Below are 11,252 nucleotides of genomic sequence, written 5' to 3' on the forward strand. Positions count from 1 at the left end.
TTGGATGTTAAACTCAGACTGTCTGTTCAGGTGGATGTTAAAACACTACTGGAATAGAAAAGGGAGTTTCTCCTGGTGTCCTGGCCAGGAATCCTCAAATTGATTTGACATTGATCTCAAGGCTATTATCAAATCTTTCCATTCACAAAATTGATGGTAAAGTTTGCCCACAAAGACAATCATTACAGTTGACAGTAATTACTGCAAAGCACTTTGAGACCCAGACGTGGATAAAGGTGCAAGTTCTTTATTCTGAAAGATGCAGCTAGGTGATGCACTGGAGTTGTAGGGCTGGTTTGAGAGGGAAAGTGCATACAGTTTATTAGGTTGAGTGAATTTAATAATTTTACTCAGAGGAGTTTCTGGGAATGTGTTTAATTAGGCAGCAAGAGTCTATTTTTGTTAGTTTGATAAGTGCATATAATGATCCTGCAGTGCTTTTAGATAATTTGCTCCCACAAGAACTCTTGGGGGGTAGGGGGGGGGGAATCATCCCAATAGCCTGGTAGATAATGACAATAATAAAAATAATCCTTGCATTTGATATAGCGTTTCATCATGTCTTCGAGACGTCTCAAAGCGCTTCACAGAATTCATTGTAAAATGAACTGAATGTATATACTGTAGGCGAAACGATGCACAATGGAGCACTGACATACAGACCAGGAAGGTCATAAATGTACTCTGTGCTAAAGTACTAATCAGAGTTCAGCAACCCTAGATTAAGGGGGGGGGGGGGGGGTGGGGGAGAGAAATCAGCCAGGATTTACACTTTGTCCTAAAATTTCTTATGGTCCTGAGAAATTACTCAAGCTGCCGACTCATGCTGGGTAACTGTGCCCAGGGACCGTGAGTTCATTATCCATATACAGCATGAAGGGCACTATATAAATGCAAGTTGTTGTTGTACCAAAATGAAACAACCAGCTGAGACTAGTGTTTGGCAAAAGACCTTTTCACCCTAACTTCATGTCCACTATTTTTGCCCTAAATCTAGATTTAAAATATGAGCCTCACCCAGCACCTATGGAGCATTGAGCTACACTGAGCTCAAAGTCTTAAGGTGGGGCTTGAACCCACAACCTTCAGATCTAACGATGGAGGTAGCCTAAGAGTTAAATACAGCGATGCAGAACAGGCAAGCAAAACATGCAATTAGATAGATACTGATGTAATGTGATGGGTATTATGGTAATTCTAGTTTTGTAAGTGGACAGGAAAATGTATTTTAATATAGCAGAGAAACTCCAGACTAATGGACACTGTTCAGCAGATTACAAACAGTAATCCAATAAAAAGAATTCCAGTGGTGTGATAAAACACGACATCTGAACCCCAAATGAGGTTAGGTTGTAATCTGGGGACATTATATTCTTACTGTCACGTTGTGTATTTTGTCCATTGCTGTTTAGTAACAATGCTGCAATAACCCTCATTTGATAATAATGCTTATATCAATAATATTTTTTCCCACTGCCCAACGCCTTGGTGGCCTCCCGACATGAAAGGAGCTATACAAATGCAATTTGTTGTAGTAGTAAAGTGCCTCAGAGAATATTAATCCTTGCATTTGATGTAGCGCCTTATCACGTCTTCGAGACGTCTCAAAGTGCTTCACAGAATATACTGTAAAGTGAATTGGCTGATAATTTGTCTTCCTGTCCCATGTGATGTTCCTCGGGCTCCAGCTTTGGTGGCATCATCCACGGGGTACACCTCTATATGTGTAAATTTGACATCAAACTTCACCTTTTATCCTCCACTCTAGATTCCACGAAGAACACTTTTTGACAGATAGCTGTCAGACACCAAGGCCACACCTGCTGAACCAACCCAGTAATGTACACAATGATTTACTGTACACTCATCATAATGCCGCAATAAAACCCAATGTACATACTCACACAATCTATATGTTATACACAATATACACAATCTGTATATTGCATGTACAACAAGAGTCTTACGAGAGAGTGTGTATGAAAGACAACAATGTAATGAGTATCGCCGACAACCTACTCGAAAAACGCAATGTTTTAGGTACACATGTGAGCAATGACTGATTCCTTCACCTTTGCATTCACTTAAAGTGAAAATTGCTTCCCAGCGCTGTGAGAAGCACTGTTTGAGCAGAAGCTCCAGCATCAAATGGATCGCTCTGTAAGTGATTAAGGGTGATTTTCTGCCACCTCTCAGAAAGTGCTGTCTTATGTGTTATAGCTTTCCCCTTAGCTCAAAACCCTCAGCAGGGGACCAGAACTAATTGAATAATCTGAATTCCTCTGGTCTGAAGGATATGAAAGTGTTATTAAAATGGAGCAGAGGGAGAGAACGAGCTTCAAGTATTTTACAGATGAGAAATGGTTCACAAAGAGAGTACTTTGGGGGTGCTACATGTACCATTTCTGTCAGTATTTCATAGTTAAAAGAAAATAATTTGCATTTTTATAGTTGCTCATTACATTTGAACGTTTCACAATAATTAAGTGTAGTGATTTTTTTGTAAGCAAACATCCATGCGGTGAAAAAAATCCTGGCCAGGACACAGGGAAAGTCCTTTCTCTTTATGAACACTCTCACAAGATCTTTAATGTCCACCTGAAGAACAGGCAGACAGGACTTTAGATGAACATTTTGATTTCCTTGCTCCACATTCCTCTGTTTACCAAGCAGTAAGTAGGAACCTGGTTATCAGTCAATTGGCGGATCACTTTCCAGTTGTAATAATCCCTCAAAAAAATGGGTTGTTCAATTCACTGCTACGCCCAATTGGTTGCTGTGTTTTGCACACAAAAGACACAGACAATCCACTTTACAATATATTCTGTGAAGCGCTTTGACACGTCTCAACGACGTGATAATGACTACATCAAAGGATTATTATTAATACTGCACTTTGGTGTTAGCCTACTCTGCGAGTTCAAGACCAACATGGGGCTTGAATTCTGCTGAAAATAATTGTGGCTGCATGAAATCAATTGAATAACGCTGCTTAACAAATTCAATCACTATATCAACAATGTACACTATTAAGAGTGCTTTTCCATTAAAAGAAACATTTCAAAATACTTTATATAATGAGATTAGTTATAAATGAATTGAATGTTATGGTAGAGTCTAAACATGACAGCTAATCTGCACGACACTGAGACCAGGATCTAATCAATTATGGTTTGGAGTGAACGTGAATTTGTGTTGGTCAGTCAGGTATCTGACACATGTGGAAAGCCATCAGCAGCAGGCTTATGACAACAACAACAATAAAATGACATTTATAGCGCACTTTTCACGTCGGGAGGACGTCCCAAAGCACTGAACAGTCAGGTGTCAGGGCCCGAGCATGGAGGAGGGGTGGTGTAGGGGTGAGGGAAGGGAGAGAGGTGGGAGGGAGACCAAAGGCACAATCGAAGAGAAGGGTCTTGAGACCGGCCTTGAAGGAGACGAGGGAGGAAGCGAGGCCAAGGGACCGTGGGATGGAGTTCCAGAGTGTGGTACAGCGGGTTGGGCGGGAGACCTGGAGCAGGCCGGAGCCAATGAACGGAGGGAGCGGGCAGGTTGGTAGAGAGGATTACGAGTATCCAAACCAGACTGGAAGTTCCATGTGAATACTGACACATGAAATTCCCATGGTTGGAATGGATGCACTCGCTCCCCGGAGGAACGCACCCTGCTAACCCAACTCCTGAGAGTATTTGGCACAGATTGAGTTTAACTAACTAAAACTGCATGTTACCATTGAATGCATTGAATAAGGAGACAGTTTAAGTCAAGGCATGGCCGGGGGTGGGGTGGGGTAAATACATGAATCACAAAGCAGATGGGACCAAAATTGATGGATAATGATCAAGGAAATAGATATGTATTTGACACAGATTATTGTATAGAGACAAACAAGGCAGCCAATCTGTACTAGCAACATCCCACTGACAACAATATAATAATAATAATAATAATCCTTGCATTTGATATAGCATTTTTCACATCGGGAGGACGTCCCAAAGCGCTTCACAGAACACACTGTAAAGTGAATTTACTGTATATTTGTGGGCGAACGCGGCAGCCAATTGCGCACAGCAATGTCCCACAAACAGTCGTAGATTGAAAATGACCAATTTATTATTGTTTTTGGTTTTGGAGGGATTATTATTAGGCTCTGTGTGGAGTAAGGAAACTTGCCCGAGGTTTCGCCCTCTGCCTGGGATTGAACTCAGGTCTCTCACTTGCAAAGCGAGTGCTCTAACCACTGAGCTACAGGACTCCACAAATGCTCACAAATATCAAATAAATTGAACAGAACAGATCTTTCTAAAACCCCGCCAACTCAGGCAACCCCTGCAGAAATTCCCTGAATAATCCCTGCACAAATGCCAAGCGCTCTCCTCCTCCGGGCTGCAGTAACAACTTCTCTGTGTTGTGCACCCACTCGAGAGTGGCCACCTTTGCTCCTGCCTAAACCTAGCTCCAGGGAGTGTGTGTGGGGAGGGGGGAGGGCGCTGTCCTCTGCTCTGCCATCATCTTGTCTTGCCTCCTGCTGTGAGCTGACATTCCAAGAGTGGTCTCACACGAGAGCAAGGAAGCAAGAATAGTAGTAATATATAATAATAATCCTTGTATTTGACATGGTGCCTTATCACCTATTCGAGACGTCTCAAAGCACTTCACAGAATATACCTCAAAGTGAACTGACTGTATATTTTTGGGGTAAAACGCAGCAGCCAATTGTGCAAAGCAGAGTCCCACAAACAGTCATGGATTGAGTGACCAAATTATTTTTTATTATTTGGAAGGAATTCTTACCATTCCTCTGATAATCCCAACAGTCTTTCTTCTACAGAAGATCCAGTATGGGAATTAAAAGGCATCATTAATCACATTCAACTTGAACGTGTTGCACAGAACAACCCCCCACTGCACTTAACTTGCTCAACCTCCAAAGAATGGCAAAACTATTATAAATGGTGAGGGAGCAAGCACCAACACATTGGGAAAAGAAGACTAGAGAGGTCCAGTGGAGGAACGAGCACCAGCATGGACATCACAGAATTAATGGGCATAATCCTCCGATGCTGTAAACATTCACTGATACTATGATGAAAAGTTCTGAAATGTGCTCGGATCTACCAGCAACAGCCTCCCAGTAGCTCACCCACAAGCAACTCTTTATTCACAAGGCGAGGCTTACTAATTGCATAGATTCGCTGTTTATTCAGGAAGGTTTAAAGGGCACTTCAGTTATCTGCAGAGAATTACATATCTGTATAGGTTAAATATTTTACCAAACAAAAATTCTGCTTCTATTTAAAATATTGACAGATCATCAGCATGTGCTGAATGGCCGTATGAGCCCAACACCACTAATAGGTTGATTACACGATGCACTGGGGGCTGAACAAACGCATCCACTGCTTAATGGGACACACAGTGGACTGCATATCAATCCTCGGGATAAACACAGCCACTCTCCCAGGCCCACACCTGTACTGGATGCACATCTGTATTACCACATCCACCAGCAGATACCTGTACCGAGGCACATGAGCAGGTGGGTATACAGATTGCAGTGCACTCCTCACATAAAGTCCACCCCACCCCTAGAAAATTCAGGAAAGGAATTTGTAGCTTACAGAACACTTGCGCACAGAAACAGTTGCATAATGGGAAATAAATTTCCCCTGAGCAGAGGCTATTGCATCGGACGCTACCCACTGCCATTCACAAGGCCTAGAATACCAGGACAAGACTAGTGCGGGGGAGAAAAGTTTAACAATCCCCAGTTTAAGGAAGTTGGGTCAGTGAAAAGAGATTATTTTTTATTCATTTGGTCAGTGAAAGATGTTCAGACATGGCCAACCGTGGACAGCAGAAGCCACGTGGATAGTAGAAATTAACAGATGAGACAACAAAGTTAAAGGAAAAATAGGCTATTCTGAAATATTTCTATGCGGTAGGAATGCCGAAAGGCTCTGAGCGGCTACACAAGCTGGAATCAAACCTGGGATCGAAACTGAATCACTGGATAGTTTTTGCCAACAAGGTGCAAGTCAGAAGCAAAAGGTACAAAGTGAAACCAACAGTCAATGGCAACAGTTTGGAGGGTTGGGGAGCGCCGGCATTCTCTCTGTTACAGAATTTTAATTTGGTGCTTTCGTTCACAATGGGGACAAACGAGTGAGGAATAAGCACAATGTTCACGTAGCAACCAGGGCTGTCTGTCAGAGACCCCGGCAGCTCCGCTCCCACAAACTCACTCACTCACTCACTCACTCACAGTGGCAAAACACAGATATCCTCAGCAACCAACACCCTGACAGTAACCCCACCACCCACACCTCAACACAGACATACCCCATCACATACCCCAACACACACACATATACACCAACACATACACAAACATCTGATGGGCTGATTTCAAACAGCACTTTCCCTGCATAGGATTTCCTTAAAATTCCTATGAGACTCCATGAAAGAATTTTATTCATTACAAAAATACGGATATCCTAACAGATATTCAGGGTAGAGAAGACCAGTTAGTATGTAAATATACAAGCCTCAGACACCTTTTTTGTGTTCGTGCGTGTATATATTGTTAGGAGGAGGAGAGAAAGAAAAACATTTTTTAAAAAAAGCAACAAATAATTAACCCTTTCAGAACTGCAACAAATGCTTCAGCGATTAGTGGGCAGAAAACAATCTGCAAACCCTGCATGACCTTCTCAGAACAATTCTTTTCAGGAACGCACACAAACACAAAGAATATACTGCAGAGTGAATTGACTGGATATTTTGCCTTGCACAAGAACATGAAAGCATGAGGAGTAATCAGCTGCCCTGCTTTACACGAGGTTCATAATAATAATCCAGACACTTAATACAATGCCTTATCATATTTTTTGTGGGGGTTGTTAGCCAGGATACTGGAATCTCCCTTCTCTTTTCAGATAGTGCTGTGGGTTCTTTAATGTGTCCTGAACAGGTATCCAGGATTTCGATTTAAAGGTCTCGTCTGAAGGACTGAACTTCTGAAAATGCAGAGGCGAAGTTTCTTGTTCCGAGAAGTCATGCAGGGTTTGCAGATTGTTTTCCCCCAACACTGCACTGGTTGATATAGAATGCACAACTGCTCGATGAGCAATCTGAATGTGAAAGGTCGGTTAACCGTTTGGGCAGGATCATCACCGCTTATCAGAAGTGGATCTGACGTTTATCTCAAATCAATAGCATTTTAGGAGGGTTTGGGAGTAGCAGATACCGTTGTGTGTGAGTGGTTCCCTGGGATAAGCTTCCCTGTGCCGGGCTGACCTGTGTGCACTGTTCCCAGTTCTGTGTGTGATCCATGTATTGGCTATGAGTGTCTGTTACGGATGGTGTGTATGGGAGCCGGGTACGTGTGCTGGGTGCACAGTGGATTGTATCCTGGACATGTGCACTGTATGCACTAAGTGTCTGTATACATTCTGTGTGCCATGGTTGCCTGCAGAGTATCCCAGGTCTCTCCTTTCCTCATCTACAAACTCCCTCTTGGTGACATCACCTGCAAACACAGGATTAACTTCCACTTGTCTCTTGTCTGCGGATGACACTAAATCTACTTTCCCACTTCTACTCTCGACCCCAGGTCACTGATGTTCTGTCACCAATCAGACTCCAAGCCCTGGAGAAGCCTCAAATTCCTGTGATGGAGAAGACGACGGCCATCTTCCTCAGCTCCTGCCAACATTTCCTGACTTACGGCTTTGATCTCCTCAACCTCTCAGCTTCTCCCTCAAACTTGCTGAAAACTGTGTGCAACCAAAGTGTCCTTCCTACCCCACATCTGGTCCCTGATTAGGACCACTTTCCACCACCTCCGTCACATCGGCCACCTTCAATCCTCTCTCAAATCTAAAAGCCGCTGAACCCTCATCCACGAAACTGTGACCTCCTATATTGATTTCTCAAATGCTCTCCTCACCAGACTCCCAAGTTCCACCATCCACAACTCCGCCACTGTGTCCTTATCCTCATTCCTCCCCCCACCCCACCATCACCAGGCGCCATTGGCTCCCCATCTCTGCACGGATTGACTTCAAGCTCCACCCTGCAACATACAACTTACGACCTCTCTCCGCCACCCCCTCTACCCTTCACTCAGCTAATACAGGCCTTGGCCACATCCTCCGACCCTCCCACCACTATTGTGTGTGTGTGTGTGCTCGTGTACAATGTGTGACTACAGTGTGTGTGTGCACAGTGTGTGCATGTACACTCTGTGTGCGCTTGAACAATCTGTGTGCGCGTGTACACTCTGCGTGTGTATATGTACCTGGTGTGTGTTTGTGTGTGTGTGTGTGTACACGGTGTGTGTGTATACATGGTGTGTGTGTGTACACAGTGTATGTGTGTGTGTGTGTGAACACGGTGTGTGTGTAATGATGTGTGTGTGTGTGTATACGGTGTATGTGTGTAAACGGTGTGAATACACGTTGTGTGTGCAAGGTGAGTGTGTCTGTACATGGTATGTGTGTGTACACGGTGTGTGTGTACACGGTGTGTGTACACGGTGTGTATGTGTACATGGTGTGTGCGTGTTTGTGTACATGGTGTGTGCGTGTGTGTATACGGTGTGTGTGTGTTTGTGTACATGGTGTGTGTGTGTGTATACGGTGTGTGTGTGTTTACACGGTTTCTGTGTATGTGTGTGTACTCGGTGTGTGTGTAAATGGTGTGTGAGTACACAGTGTGTGTGTGTACACTCTGTGTGTGTGTGTGGACACGGTGTGTGTGTTTGTGTGTGTGTACATGGTAAGTGTGTGTTTACACGGTGTGTGTGTATGTGTATACGGTTTGTGTGTGGGTGGACACAGTGCGTGTGTGTACATGGTGTGTGTTTGTGTACATGGTGTGTGTACACGGTGTGTGTACTTGGTGTGTGTAAATGGTGTGTGTGTACACAGTGTGTGTGTACACAGTGTGTGTGTGCATACACGGTGTGTGTGTGCGTACACGGTGTGTGTGTACACGATGTGTTTGTGGACACGGTGTGTGTGTGTTTGTGTGTGTGTACACAGTGAGCGTGTGTTTACACAGTGTGTGTGCACGGTTTGTGTGTGGGTGGACACGGTGCGTGTACATAGTGTGTGTGTGCACGGTCTGTGTGTGTTTGTGTGTACACGATGTATGTGTGTGTGTACACGGTGTGTGTGTGTGTATACATGATGTGTGTGTGTACACAGTGTGTGTACACGGTATGTGTACATGGTGTGTGTGTGTACACGGTATGTGTGTGGGTGTACATGGAGTGTGTATGTACACGGTGAGTGTGCATGTACACGGTTTGTGTGTGGGTGGACACGGTGCGTGTGTGTACACGGTGCGTGTGTGTGCACTGTTTCTGTGTATGTGTGTGTACATGGTGTGTGCGTGTGTGTAAATAGTGTGTGTGTGTACACGGTGAGTGTGTGTGTACACAGTGAGTGTGTGTGTGTACAAGGTGTGTGTGTACACGGTGGGTGTACATGGTGTGTGTGTACACGGTGTGTGTGTACACGGTTTCTGTGTATGTGTGTGTACATGGTGTGTGTGTGTGAGTACAAGGGGGGGGGAATGTACACGGTGTATGTGTACAAGGTGGGTGTAAACGGTGTGTATACACGGTGTGTGTGTGTACACGGTGTGTGTGTGTACACGGTGTGTGTGTGTGTACACGGTGTGTGTGTGTGTACACGGTGTGTGTGTGTGTGTACATGGTGTGTGTGTGTGTACACGGTTTCTGTGCATGTGTGTGTACTCGGTGTGTGGGTGTGTGCATACATGGTGTGTGTATGTACACGGTGTGTGTGTACACGGTGTGTGCGTGTGGACACGGTGTGTGTGTGTGTACACGGTGTGTGTCCGTTTGTCAGTGTACACGGTGTGTGTGTATATACGGTGTGTGTCTGTGTGTGTACATGGTGTATGTACACCGTGTGTGTGTGTACACGGCGTGTGTTTGTGTGTACACGGTATGTGTGTGGGTGTACACGGTGTGTGTGTACATGGTGTGTGTCTACACGGTTTCTGTGTATGTGTGTGTACACAGTGTGTGCGTGTGTACACGGTGTGTGTGTGTACACGGTTTGTGTGTGTACACGGTATGTATGTGTGTATGTGTGTGTACACGGTGTGTGTGTGTGTGTGCACACGGTATGTCTGTGTGTGTACACGGTGTGTGTGTATACACGGTGTGTGTACAGTGTGTGTGTGTACGCGGTGTGTGTGTGTGTGTGCAGTGGTGTACACGGGGTGTGTGTGTATGTGTGCAGTGGTGTACACGGGGGGTGTGTGTGTGCAGTGGTGTACACGGGGTGTGTGTGTGTGTGCAGTGGTGTACACGGGGTGTGTGTGCAGTGGTGTACAAGGGGTGTGTGTGTGTGTGCAGTGGTGTACGCGGTGTGTGTGTGTGCAGTGGTGTACGCGCGGTGTGTGTGTGCAGTGGTGTACACGGGGTGTGTGTGTGCAGTGGTGTACGCGGTGTGTGTGTGTGTGCAGTGGTGTACACGGGGTGTGTGTGCAGTGGTGTACGCGGTGTGTGTGTGTGTGTGCAGTGGTGTACACGGGGTGTGTGTGTGTGTGCAGTGGTGTACACGGGGTGTGTGTGTGTGTGTGCAGTGGTGTACACGGTGTGTGTGTGTGTGTGCAGTGGTGTACACGGGGTGTGTGTGTGTGTGTGCAGTGGTGTACGCGGTGTGTGTGTGTGTGCAGTGGTGTACACGGGGTGTGTGTGTGTGTGTGCAGTGGTGTACGCGGTGTGTGTGTGTGCGCAGTGGTGTACACGGTGTGTGTGTGTGCAGTGGTGTACTCGGTGTGTGTGTGTGCAGTGGTGTACGCGGTGTGTGTGTGTGTGCAGTGGTGTACGCGGTGTGTGTGTGTGCAGTGGTGTACGCGGTGTGTGTGTGTGTGCACTGGTGTACACGGGGTGTGTGTGTGTGCAGTGGTGTACACGGGGTGTGTGTGTGCAGTGGTGTACACGGGGTGTGTGTGTGTGCAGTGGTGTACGCGGTGTGTGTGTGTGTGTGTGCAGTGGTGTACACGGTGTGTGTGTGCAGTGGTGTACACGGGGTGTGTGTGTGCAGTGGTGTACACGGGGTGTGTGTGCAGTGGTGTACACGGGGTGTGTGTGCAGTGGTGTACACGGGGTGTGTGTGTGCAGTGGTGTACCCGCAGTGGTGTACACGGTGTGTGTGTGTGCAGTGGTGTACGCGGTGTGTGTGTGTGTGCAGTGGTGTACACGG

The sequence above is a fragment of the Callorhinchus milii genome, unplaced genomic scaffold (genome assembly GCF_018977255.1).
Source record: "Callorhinchus milii isolate IMCB2004 unplaced genomic scaffold, IMCB_Cmil_1.0 Scaffold24, whole genome shotgun sequence".
In the NCBI taxonomy this organism is placed as follows: domain Eukaryota; kingdom Metazoa; phylum Chordata; class Chondrichthyes; order Chimaeriformes; family Callorhinchidae; genus Callorhinchus; species Callorhinchus milii.